The sequence below is a fragment of the Triticum dicoccoides genome, chromosome 1A, assembly GCF_002162155.2.
Source record: "Triticum dicoccoides isolate Atlit2015 ecotype Zavitan chromosome 1A, WEW_v2.0, whole genome shotgun sequence".
NCBI lineage: Eukaryota > Viridiplantae > Streptophyta > Magnoliopsida > Poales > Poaceae > Triticum > Triticum dicoccoides.
Genome location: NC_041380.1, coordinates 338,869,692 through 338,883,757, shown reverse-complemented (window position 1 = coordinate 338,883,757; position 14,066 = coordinate 338,869,692).

Sequence of the window (14,066 nt, the reverse complement as noted above, 5' to 3'; positions counted from 1 at the left end):
GACTCCTCCTTGGCGCGCCTCCTCCTGGCCGGCCGCCCCTCCCCCTTGCTCCTTTATATACGGGGGCAGGGGGGCACCTCTAGACACAACAATTGATCCTTGAGATCTATTAGCCGTGTGCGGTGCCCTCCTCTACCATAATCCTCGATAATATTGTAGCGGTGCTTAGGCGAACCCCTACGACGGTAGAACATCAAGATCGTCACCACGCCGTCGTGCTGACGGAACTCTTCCCCAACATTCTGCTGGATCGGAGTCCGGGGATCATCATCGAGCTGAACGTGTGCTAGAACTCGGAGGTGCCGTAGTTTCGGTGCTTGATCGGTCGGGCCGTGAAGACGTACGACTACATCAACCGCGTTGTGCTAACGCTTCCGCTTCCGGTCTACGACGGTACGTAGACAACACTCTCCCCTCTCGTTTCTATGCATCACCATGCTCTTGCGTGTGCGTAGGAATTTTTTTGAAATTACTACGTTCCCCAACAGTGGCATCCAAGCCTAGGTTTTATGCGTTGATGTTGTGCACAAGTAGAACACAAGTGAGTTGTGGGCGATATAAGTCATACTGCTTACTAGCATGTCATACTTTGGTTCGGCGGTATTGTTGGATGAAGCGGCCCGGACCAACATTACGCATACGCTTACGCGAGACTGGTTCTACCGACGTGCTTTGCACACAGGTGGTTGGCGGGTGTCAGTATCTCCAACTTTAATTGAACCAAGTGTGGCTATGCCCGGTCCTTGCGAAGGTTAAAACAGCACCAACTTGACAAACTATCGTTGTGGTTTTGATGCGTAGGTAAGAATGGTTCTTGCTAAGCCCGTAGCAGCCACATAAAACTTGCAACAACAAAGTAGAGGACGTCTAACTTGTTTTTGCAGGGCATGTTGTGATGTGATATGGTCAAGACATGATGCTAAATTTTATTGTATGAGATGATCATGTTTTGTAACCGAGTTATCGGCAACTGGCAGGAGCCATATGGTTGTCGCTTTATTGTATGCAATGCAATTGCGCTGTAATGCTTTACTTTTTCGCTAAGCGGTAGCGATAGTCGTGGAAGCATAAGATTGGCGAGACGACAACGATGCTATGATGGTGATCAAGGTGTCGCGCCGGTGACGATGGTGATCATGACGGTGCTTCGAAGATGGAGATCACAAGCACAAGATGATGATGGCCATATCATATCACTTATATTGATTGCATGTGATGTTTATCTTTTATGCATCTTATCTTGCTTTGATTGACGGTAGCATTATAAGATGATCCCTCACTAAATTATCAAAGTATAAGTGTTCTCCCTGAGTATGCACCGTTGCGAAAGTTCTTCGTGCTGAGACACCACGTGATGATCGGGTGTGATAGGCTCTACGTTCAAATACAACAGGGGCAAAACAGCTGCACACGTGCAATACTCAGGTTTAACTTGACGAGCCTAGCATATAACAGATATGGCCTCGGAACACAGAGACCGAAAGATCGAGCGTGAATCATATAGTAGATATGATCAACATATTGATGTTCACCATTGATACTACTCCATCTCACGTGATGATCGGACATGGTTTAGTTGATTTGGATTACGTGATCACTTAGAGGATTAGAGGGATATCTTTCTAAGTGGGAGTTCTTAAGTAATATGATTAATTGAACTTAAATTTATCATGAACTTAGTACCTGATAGTATCTTGCTTGTCTATGTTTGATTGTAGATAGATGGCTCATGTTGTTGTTCCGTTGAATTTTAATGCGTTCCTTGAGAAAGCAAAGTTGAAAGATGATGGTAGCAATTACACGGACTGGGTCCATAACTTGAGGATTATCCTCATTGCTGCACAGAAGAATTACGTCCTGGAAGCACCGCTAAGTGCCAAGCCAGCTGCAGGACTAAGACTAGATGTTATGAACGTCTGGCAGAGCAAAGCTGATGACTACTCGATACTTCAGTGTGCCATGCTTTATGGCTTAGAACCGGGTTGTAACACCCCGGATGTAATTTACCCAATATGTACTCCAACACCTGCCGTTTCCAGTGTTAAGTTATTTTATTTTCTCGGGTTTGGGTTTTTGTCTCCGTGTGTTGTTGTCGTTGTCATGCATCTCATATCATGTCATCATGTGCATTGCATTTGCATACGTGTTCGTCTCATGCATCCGAGCATTTTCCCCGTTGTCCGTTTTGCATTCCGACGTTCCGTTCTCCTCCGGTGGTCATTTCTACCTTTCTTTCGTGTGTGGGGATTAAACATTTCCGGATTGGACCGAGACTTACCAAGCAGCCTTGGTTTACTACCGGTAGACCGCCTGTCAAGTTTCGTACCATTTGGACTTCATTTGATGCTCCAACGGTTAACCGAGGGACCGGAAAGGCCTCGTGTGTGTTGTAGCCCAACACCCCTCCATTTTGGCCCAAAACCCTCTCCATCATCTAGAGCGTTCGATCATGATCGTGTGGCCGAAAACCGCACCTCATTTGGACTCTCCTAGCTCCTCCTATGCCTATATAAAGACCACTCCCCGAAATTTTCGGGCAAACCCTAGATCACTCCCTCTCCTCGCGCGCCGGACACAATCTGCGCCGACGGACATGTCCGGCTAGCCGCCCGCCGCCACGTGGCATCCTCTCGTTGGCCGCCACCCCGTGCCCACTTCGCCGCACTGCGGGCCCGCTCAGCCCGGAGCTGGCCCCCCTGGCCCGCGTCCTCGCCCGCGCCGCCTCCTCTCGCCCGGCAGCCCATCGCCTCCAGCTCCGGCAGGGAGCCCCGTGCCGGCCACCGCACGCCATCGCCGGACTTCGGGCCTCGCTGCCCCGACGTGCTCCGGCAGCCGCGCCCTTGAAAGTGCAACTATCCCTAGGTGGTTTTGGTAATTCATAACAACATATAGCTCATTGAGCTAATACTATTCCAAGATAATTATTTCAGGAAAGCTCAATGATTGGCATGGCATGGATGTGAAAGTGGAACCCTCAAAATGCTAAGGACAAAGGATTGGCTCAAGCTCAAAAGCTCAAGACTCTTCATTTTATATTTTAGTGATCCAAGATCACATTGAGTCTTTAGGAAAAGCCAATACTATTAAGGAGGGATGAGGTGTTGCTTAATGAGCCTCTTGCTTCATGTGCTTAATGATATGCTCCAAAATCCTCAACTACTTTCCCATATCCACATATGACCTAAACCCTAAGCCAAACTCGGTCCTACCGATTCTTCCTATCCGGCGCCATCGAGTTTCACTTGTCATTAGCCACTGCCAAACCCTAGCAATTCGGTTCTACCGATAAGGATCTCGGTTTCACCGAGATGGGGTTGCAAACTCTCTGTTTCCCTTTCGTAACTTTTCGGTCTTACCGAAAGAGCGAATCGGTCCCACCGAGATTGCAATGTAAACTCAGTGTTTCCTCTTTGTAACTTTTCGGTCTCACCGAGTTCCACTCGGTCTCACCGAAAGAGCAAATCGGTCCCACCGAGTTTGCCTGGCCAACTCTCTGGTTAGCTAATTACCAAATTCGGTCTCACCGAGTTTGTGTAATCGGTCTCACCGAGATTACGTTATGCCCAAACCCTAACTATATCGGTCCTATCGAGTTGCATGTCAGTCCCACCGAAATTCCTAACGGTCACTAGGTTTACTATTTCGGTCAGACCGAGCTTTCTGATTCGGTCCCACCGAGATTGGTAAATTGTGTGTAATGGTTGGATTTTGTGTGGAGGCTATATATACCCCTCCACCTCTTTCTCATTCGGTGAGAGAGCCATCAGAACACACACATCATTCCAACTCATATGTTCTGAGAGAGAACCACCTACTCATGTGTTGAGATCAAGACATTCCATTCCTACCATATGAATCTTGATCTCTAGCCTTCCCAAGTTGCTTTCCACTCAAATATTCTTTCCACCAAATCCAAATCCTATGAGAGAGAGTTGAGTGTTGGGGAGACTATCATTTGAAGCACAAGAGCAAGGAGTTCATTACCTACACACCATTTGTTACTTCTTGGAGAGTGGTGTCTCCTAGATTGGCTAGGTGTCACTTGGGAGCCTCCGACAAGATTGTGGAGTTGAACCAAGGAGTTTGTAAGGGCAAGGAGATCGCCTACTTCGTGAAGATCTACCGCTAGTGAGGCAAGTCCTTCGTGGGCGATGGCCATGGTGGGATAGACAAGGTTGCTTCTTCGTGGACCCTTTGTGGGTGGTTGCTTCTTCGTGGACCCTTCGTGGGTGGAGCCCTGTGTGGACTTGCGCAACCGTTGCCCTTGGGTGGAGCCCTGTGTGGACTCGCGCAACCGTTACCCTTCGTGGGTTGAATTCTCCATCAACGTGGATGTAGGATAGCACCACCTATCCGAACCACGGGAAAAACATCCGTGTCTCCAATAGCGTTTGAATTCTCCAAACCCTTCCCTTTACATTCTTGCAAGTTGCATGCTTTACTTTCCGCTGCCAATAAACTCTTTGTATGCTTGCTTGAATGATGTGATGATTGCTTGACTTGTCCTAAATTAGCTAAAATCTGCCAAGAACTAAAATTGGGAAAAGGTTAAGTTTTATTTGGTCAAGTAGTCTAATCACCCCCCTCTAGACATACTTTCGATCCTACAAGTGGTATCATAGCTTTGGTCTCCATTTGCTTGATCTCCATAGCTTTTGGTGGTCATAGCCTTGGTTTCACAACCTAGGAGAGTATGGCGTCTAGCGAGGGAAATTATCACCGTAGAGGTCCTTACTTTGATGGTACTAATTTTGCTAGTTGGAAGCATAAAATGAAAATGCATATTCTTGGACATAACCCCGCTGTTTGGGCTATTGTGTGTGTTGGTTTGCAAGGTGACTTCTTTGACGGGAGAGAACCAAACCGTGAAGCTACCGCGGATGAGTTGAAGATGTTGCAATACAATGCTCAAGCTTGTGATATTCTCTTCAACGGATTGTGCCCCGAAGAATTCAACAAAATCAGCCGCCTTGAGAATGCAAAGGAAATTTGGGACACTTTGGTTGATATGCACGAAGGTACCGACTCCGTCAAGGAATCCAAGTTGGATGTGCTTCAAAGCCAACTTGACAAGTTCAAGATGAAGGATGGTGAAGGTGTCGCTGAAATGTACTCTAGGCTTGCTCTCATCACAAATGAGATTGCCGGCTTAGGAAGTGAAGAGATGACCGATAGATTCATCATCAAGAAGATCCTAAGAGCCTTGGATGGAAAATATGATACCGTGTGCACATTGATCCAAATGATGCCCAATTACAAAGATCTCAAGCCAACGGAGGTGATTGGAAGAATTGTTGCTCATGAGATGTCACTTAAGGATAAAGAGGAACTTCACAACAAATCAAGTGGTGCATATAAAGCCTCATGTGAAGCCCCTACATCATCAAGTGAGAAACAAGACTTCAATGAAGAATTGAGCTTATTGGTGAAGAACTTCAACAAGTTCTACAAGAGTAGAAGCAAAGATAGAAGCTCCAAGTCAAGGTCCTACAATGACAAAAGATCTTCTAGTCGATAGCGAAACTGTTACAATTGTGGAAGACCCGGACACTATTCCAATGAGTGTACGGCTCCCTACAAGAGAAGAGAAGATTCTCCAAAAAGAAGAAGCAAAGGATCACCACCAAGAGAGAGAAGGAGTAGAGATGATCGTTATGAACGAAGATACTCACGGAGAAGCAAGGATTCGGAAAGGAAGGAAAAATCATCAAGGAGCTACACAAGACGAAGACATCAAGCTCATGTTGGTGAATGGGTATCCGGCTCCGACTCCGACAGCCACTCCGAGAGAAGTTATCACTCCGACTCCGAAGATACTCAAGATGAAGGTGTTGCCGGTCTAGCACTTGTGTCAACCAACTCCTACGACATATTTGACTCACCAAATGAAGGAATTGGAAGATGCTTCATGGCCAAAGGTCCTAAGGTAACACACCCCGAGTATGTTGATTTCAATAGTGATGAAGATGACTTGTTAGGTGATGATTTGCTTGGTGACAACTCTAGTGATGAATACTATGATGAAAGACCAATTAATCATGCTAATCAAGATAAAATGAATGACAATGATAAGGAGAAGATTGAGGCTCTAACTAAAGAACTAAAAACTCTTAAGTTAGCTCATGACACTATCTTCGAAGATCATCGAGAACTTTTAAGAGCTCATGAGAAACTACGCTTTGAAAAGCTCAATCTTGAGCAAGAGCATGAGTTCTTAAAGGCAATCAATGATGATCTCCGCAAGAAAAGTTCTTCTTACATTGCCAAGCGTTTACTCTTATCCACTTACATGCCTCAAGTCAAGTCTAACAAGAAAGATTCTTCCTCTAGTAGTAACAATGATCATGCTAAATCCAATATTGTTGCTTCTAGTAGTTCTCTTGATTCCACTAATGATTCTCTTAGCCAAGTTACACTTGAGCAAGAAAATAGCTTATTGAAGGGAATTATAGAGAAAGGAGTGTACAAAAGCCTTGCCGGGAGTAAGCAATTCGAGGAAATTGTGCGCAAGCAAGGAATGCACTAGAAGAATCAAGGTGTTGGTTTTGAACGAAAGTTCAATGCCAATGGAGTTGAGTGGGAAGAAGATCAATACCCTAAGACAAAGTTTGTCCCTCAACAAGAGAAGTATACTTCTTTCAAGGGGACACAAGCTCAAGATGATCTTCCACCACAAGACTACAAGCAAAAAGGCAAGGACAAGCTTCAAGAGGAAATTGATGCACTTGAAGAAGCTCCTAAGACCTTAGTCAAGTGGATTCCCAAGACTACTTCAAGTTCCACTTCATCAAGTACGACTACAACTCCAAGGATTCCCATCAAGATGATGTGGATCCAAAAGAAGAAGAACTAGAGAGTTCTTGAGGGTGACTCCGCCAACATACTTCACTCTTATCATTTTGGCAAGAACAAGTGCAATCAACTTCCACATCTTGCACTAGTTCAAGGAGTCACAAACCCTCTTGTTGGTAAGACAAGGGACAAGGTAACCTAAAAGCTTTCATGGACATCATCTTTTGTGTGCATCACTCTATGTCTATGGATATCCTTGTTTGTTCCTTGTGGGACTAACCCATGTAGGTATTGAAAGTGCAATTCACTCAAATGGATGGCTCCAAGAGATCTACATCAACATTGAGCATCCACATCCTCAATATCTACATGAAGTCATCATTGACAAAACCCAAGGTTAGTTCATCCCTCTTAGGGGGGATATCACATCTAGGGGGAGCTTTACTCTAAGACTTGAGCTAAAGCAACTCTAAAGATGTGAACACAACAATGCTTTATGTAAAAGTGGTAACCCCACTTGAGCTTAAACGATGAGTATGACCTATGATCAAGTGTTCTCACTTGACTCCTAAGTCAATATACTCATATATAGATGACCTAGTCATCGCAAATTGCTTGATAGATGCTAGAATTGGTTGTGCATGCCTTGCCACATATTTCATTTGCCATCTTATTGTGTGAGCATGCTGGTCGCATATTTTACTCATTCGAGGACATCCACTTGTTGTTTTTGATTGTTCGGCTTTATTTCTTTTTGCCAAGTGGATGGACAAGAATGCCTAAGAACCTCCTCTAGCTATCTATGCTTTTCTCGTCTCAAACTCTATTCATGCTGCATCACAAAATTTGATCAAGTCAGATTCGAACCACTCTGTGTGAGGAGGGCTCGGAGTCCCCGATTCGTCATAGACTTAAACTTCCAAAACCTCTTTATGATTCTCGGTCTGACCGATACTCCACTTTCGGTCCTACCGAGATCATTAAGTTGATCTAGGTTTTCGATCTCGGTGCAACCGATTTGAACCTTTCGGTCACACCGAGTTTCAGTAACTGCACGCAGTTATGAATCTCGGTGCCACCGAGTTGTTCCACTCGGTCACACCGACAGGGTCGGGCTATATATAGTCACGGGAAAAATTTGGAAATTTCTCCGAACCCCTTCGCCCGCGCGATAGCCTGCTCTGCCCTTGAGGTCTCCGGATCGTCTTCTCGCCGCCAGCAGCCTCCAGTCGCTGGTCTCCATCGCCGTCAACGGGAATTCTGCCCCGCCGTTGCCGCCGTAGCAAGTCCCCACCGAACTAGGGTATGGACTTGATCTTTGTGCTATTCCTCAATCTGATTCCTAGCACATTGTGATCATATTGTTTCTAGCCACGTTTGATAAACGGGATCACATCATTAGGAGAATGATGTGATTGACTTGACCCATTTCGTTAGCTTAGCACTTGATCGTTTAGTTTGTTGTTATTGCTTTCTTCATGACTTATACATGTTCCTATGACTATGAGATTATGCAACTCCCGTTTACCGGAGGAACACTTTGTGTGCTACCAAACGTCACAACGTAACTGGGTGATTATAAAGGTGCTCTACAGGTGTCTCCGAAGGTACTTGTTGGGTTGGCGTATTTCGAGATTAGGATTTGTCACTCCGATTGCCAGAGAGGTATCTCTGGGCCCTCTCGGTAATGCACATCACATAAGCCTTGCAAGCATTGCAACTAATAAGTTAGTTGCGGGATGATGTATTATGGAACGAGTAAAGAGACTCGTCAGTAACGAGATTGAACTAGGTATTGAGATACCGACGATCAAATCTCGGGCAAGTAACATACCGATGACAAAGGGAACAACGTATGTTGTTATGCGGTCTGACCGATAAAAGATCTTCGTAGAATATGTAGGAGCCAATATGAGCGTCCAGGTTCCGCTATTGGTTATTGACTGGAGACGTGTCTCGGTCATGTCTACATTGTTCTCGAACCCGTAGGGTCCACACGCTTAACATTACGATGACAGTTTCATTATGAGTTTATATATTTTTGATGTACCGAAGGTTGTTCGGAGTCCCGGATGTGATCACGGACATAACAAGGAGTCTCTAAATAGTCGAGACATAAAGATTGATATATTGGACGACTATATTCGGACACAGGAATGGTTCCGGGAGTTATCGGATATAAAACGAAGTACCGGGGGTTACCGGAACCCCCCCCCCAGGGGGTTAATGGGCCTCATGGGCCCAAAGTGGAGCAGAGGAGGGGCGGCCAGGGCAGGCTGCGCGCCCCCTCCCCCTCTAGTCTGAATTGGACAAGGAGGAAGGGGTGGCGCCCCCCTTTCCTTTCTCTCTTCTCTCCCTTCCTTCCCCCTCTCCTAGTTGGACAAGGAAAGGAGGGAGTCCTACTCCCGGTAGGAGTAGGACTCCTCCCTGGCGCGCCTCCTCCTGGCCGGCCGCCCCTCCCCCTTGCTCCTTTATATACGGGGGCAGGGGGGCACCTATAGACACAACAATTGATCCTTGAGATCTATTAGCCGTGTGCGGTGCCCTCCTCCACCATAATACTCGATAATATTGTAGCGGTGCTTAGGCGAAGCCCTGCGACGGTAGAACATCAAGATCGTCACCACGCCATCATGCTGACGGAACTCTTCCCCGACATTCTGCTGGATCAGAGTCCGGGGATCGTCATCGAGCTGAACATGTGCTAGAACTCGGAGGTGCCGTAGTTTCGGTGCTTGATCGGTCGGGCCGTGAAGACGTACGACTACATCAACCGCGTTGTGCTAACGCTTCCGCTTCCGGTCTACGAGGGTACATAGACAACACTCTCCCCTCTCGTTGCTATGCATCACCATGATCTTGCGTGTGCCTAGGAATTTTTTTTGAAATTACTACGTTCCCCAACAACCTTTTACCGTTGCACATGATGATTTTGATGAATATAATATGCATGTGCTTTCTGCTCCTACTTGCAATTATTATGAGAGAGGAACTATATCTCCACCTCTCTATGTTTCCAATACAATAAAATTGCAAGAAACTGCTTATGCTATGCATCGGCCTTTACTTTGTGTGCATGAATTGTTCTTTTATGACATGCCGATGCATAGGAAGAGAGTTATACTTCGTTGTTGCATGATATATGTTATTTTGTGCTCACTACTAAATTACAAATCATTGTTAATTAAAATTGGCTTTGATATACCTTGGGATCCGGGTGGATCCATTACTTGAGCACTATATGCCTAGCTTAATGGCTTTAAAGAAAGCGCTGCCAGTGAGACAACCCGGAAGTTTTAGGGAGTCATTTATTTCTGTTGTGTGCTTTCATATAGTTTAAAAACAACAAAAATAAAGAGGGGAACCCAAAACTTTTTCAAAAAGGAAAGTGAAAGTGAGAAAGACAAGCATTGTTGAAGTGGGAGAGCTCCTTGAACTTTGTTCATGCTCACGGCAACTTTGTGAATCTTGATTACAGAAACTTTTCAACAAAAATAATTATCCCCTTGTACAATTCCATTGTATTATAAAAATAATGTGCCAAGGTTTGCCTTTAGGATGTTTACATTTGCTTAATGGTCTGTACGGTGCAGGACGGAAACTTTGGCTGTAGTGCGCGATTTTACATTTTTAGCTGGAACATAAAATGGTTCTGATTCTTTTGCACTGTATTTCTATACAATTTTTTATTATTTTTCCTAATTTTTGCAGAATTTTTGAAGCATCAGAAGTATGGTGAATGTTCAGATTATTACAGACTGTTCTGTTTTAGACAGATTCTGTTTTTGATGCATAGTTTGCTTGTTTTGATGAAACTATCGATTCATATCAGTGGATTAAGCCATGAAAAAGTTATATTACAGTAAACACAATGCAAAAACAAAATATTAATTGGTTTGCAACAGTACTTAGAGTAGTGATTTGCTTTATTATACTAACGGATCTTACCGAGTTTTCTGTTGAAGTTTTGTGTGGATGAAGTGTTTGATGATCGAGAAGGTCTCGATGTCAGAAGAAGGAAGAGAGGCAAGAGCTCAAGCTTGGGGATGCCCAAGGCACCCCAATTAAATATTCAAGGAGACTCAAGCGTCTAATCTTGGGGATGCCCCGGAAGGCATCCCCTCTTTCTTCAACTAGTATCGGTATGTTTTCTGATTCGTTTCGTTCATGCGATATGTGCAATCTTGGAGCGTCTTTTGCATTTAGTTTTCACTTTTCTTTTATGCACCATCCTGGTATGAGATAGTCCTTGGTTGATTTATAGAATGCTCTATGCACTTCACTTATATCCTTTGAGTACGGCTTTATAGAATGCTTCATGTGCTTCACTTATATCATTTGAAGTTTGGATTGCCTGTTTCTCTTTACATAGAAAACTTCCATTTGTAGAATGCTCTTTTGCTTCACTTATATTTGTTAGAGCACGGGCATATCTTTTGTAGAAAGAATTAAACTCTCTTGCTTCACTTATATCTATTTAGAGAGATGACAGGAACTGGTTGTTCACATGGTTAGTCATAAAATCCTACATAAAACTTGTAGATCACTGAATATAATATGTTTGATTCCTTGCAATAGTTTTGCGATATAAAGATGGTGATATTAGAGTCATGCTAGTGGGTAGTTGTGGATTAGTAGAAATACTTGTGTTGAGGTTTGTGATTCTCGTAGCATGCACGTATGGTGAACTGTTATGTAACGAAGTCGGAGCATGATTTATTTATTGATTGCCTTCCTTATGAGTGGCGGTCGGGGACGAGCGATGGTCTTTTCCTACCAATCTATCCCCCTAGGAGCATGCACGTAGTACTTTGTTTTGATGACTAATAGATTTTTGCAATAAGTATGTGAGTTCTTTATGACTAATGTTGAGTCCATGGATTATACGCACTCTCACCCTTCCACCATTGCTAGCCTCTCTAGTACCGCGCAACTTTTGCCGGTACCATAAATCCACCATATACCTTCCTCAAAACAGCCACCATACCTACCTATCATGGCATCTCCATAGCCATTCCAAGATATATTGCCATGCAACTTCCATCATCATCATATACATGACTTCAACATTCATTGTCATATTGCTTTGCATGATCGTAAGATAGCTAGCATGATGTTTTCATGGCTTCTTCGTTTTTTTATGTCATTGCTATGCTAGATCATTGCACATCTCGGTACACCACCGGAGGCATTCATATAGAGTCATATATTTGTTCTAGTGTCAAGTTGTAATATTGAGTTGTAAGTAAATAAAAGTGTGATGATCATCATTATTAGAGCATTGCCCCAGTGAGGAAAGGATGATGGAGACTATGATTCCCCCACAAGTCGGGATGAGACTCCGGGCGAACAAAAAAAAGAGAAAGGCCAAAAAAAGAGAAGACCCGAAAAAATGAGAGAAAAAGAGAGAAGGGGCAATGTTACTGTCCTTTTATCACACTTGTGCTTCAAAGTTGCACCATGTTCTTCATATAGAGAGTCTCTTGAGTTATCACTTTCATATACTAGTGGGAATTTTCATTATAGAACTTGGCTTGTATATTCTGATGATGGGCTTCCTCAAACACCTGAGGTATTCATGAGCAAGCAAGTTGGATGCACACCCACTTAGTTTTAGTTTGAGCTTTCATACACTTATAGCTCTTAGTGCATCCGTTGCATGGCAATCCCTACTCACTCACATTGATATCTATTGATGGGCATCTCCATAGCCGTTGATACGCCTAGTTGATGTGAGACTATCTTCTCCTTTTTGTCTTCTCCACAACCACCATTCTATTCCACCTATAGTGCTATGTCCATGGCTCACGCTCATGTATTGCGTGAAAGTTAAAAAGGTTTGAGAACATCAAAAGTATGAAACAGTTGCTTGGCTTGTCATCGGGATTGTGCATATGATGTGAATATTTTGTGTGGTGAAGATGGAGCATAGCCAGACTATATGATTTTGTAGGGATAACTTTCTTTGGCCATGTTATTTTGAAGAGACGTGATTGCTTTATTAGTAGGCTTGAAGTATTATTGTGTTTATGTAAAATGATAGACTATTGCTTTGAATAACTCGTATCTTAATATTCATGCCATGATTAGATATGTGATCAAGATTATGCTAGGTAGCATTCCACATCAAAAATTATCTTTTTATCATTTACCTACTCGAGGACGAGCAGGAATTAAGCTTGGGGATGCTGATACGTCTCCATCGTATCTATAATTTTTGATTATTCCATGCCAATATTCTACAACTTTCATATACTTTTGGCAACTTTTTATACTATTTTTGGGACTAACATATTGATCCAGTGCCCAATGTCAATTCCTGTTTGTTGCATGTTTTTTGTTTCGCAGAAAATCCATATCAAACGGAGTCCAAACGGGATAAAAACGGACGGAGATTTTTTTGGAATATATGTGATTTTTGGGAAGTGAAATCAACGCGAGATGATACTCGGGGGGCCCACGAGGCAGGGGCGCGCCCCTGACCCTCGTGGCCACCCCATAAGGCGGTTGGTGACCTTCTTTCGCCGCAAGAAAGATAATATCCGGATAGAGATCGTGTTAAAATTTCAGCCCAATCGGAGTTACAGATCTCCGGGAATATAAGAAACGGTGAAAGGGTAGAATCTGAGAACGCAGAAACAGGGAGAGACAGAGAGACAGATCCAATCTCGGAGGGGCTCTCGCCCCTCCCATGCCATGGAGGCCATGGACCAGAGGGGAAACCCTTCTCCCATCTAGGGAGGAGGTCAAGGAAGAAGAAGGAGGAAGGGGGCTCTCTCCCCCTTGCTTCCGGTGGCACTGAAGTGCCACCGGGGGCCATCATCATCACCACAATCTTCACCAACAACTTCACCGCCATCATCACCAACTCTTCCCCCCTCTATGCAGCGGTGTAATCCCTCTCTTACCCGCTGTAATCTCTACTTAAACATGGTACTCAACGCTATATATTATTTCCCAATGATGTATGGCTATCCTATGATGTTTGAGTAGATCTGTTTTGTCTTATGGGCTATTTGATGATCGTGATTGGTTTGAGTTGCATGTTTTATTATTGGTGTTATCCTATGGTGCTCTCCGTCTCGCGCAAGCATGAGGGATCCCCGCTGTAGGGTGTTGCAATACGTTCATGATTCACTTATAGTGGGTTGCGTGAGTGACTGAAACACAAACCCGAGTAAGGGGGTTGTTGCATATGGGATAAAGAGGACTTGATGCTTTAATGCTATGGTTGGGTTTTACCTTAATGATCTTTAGTAGTTGCGGATGCTTGC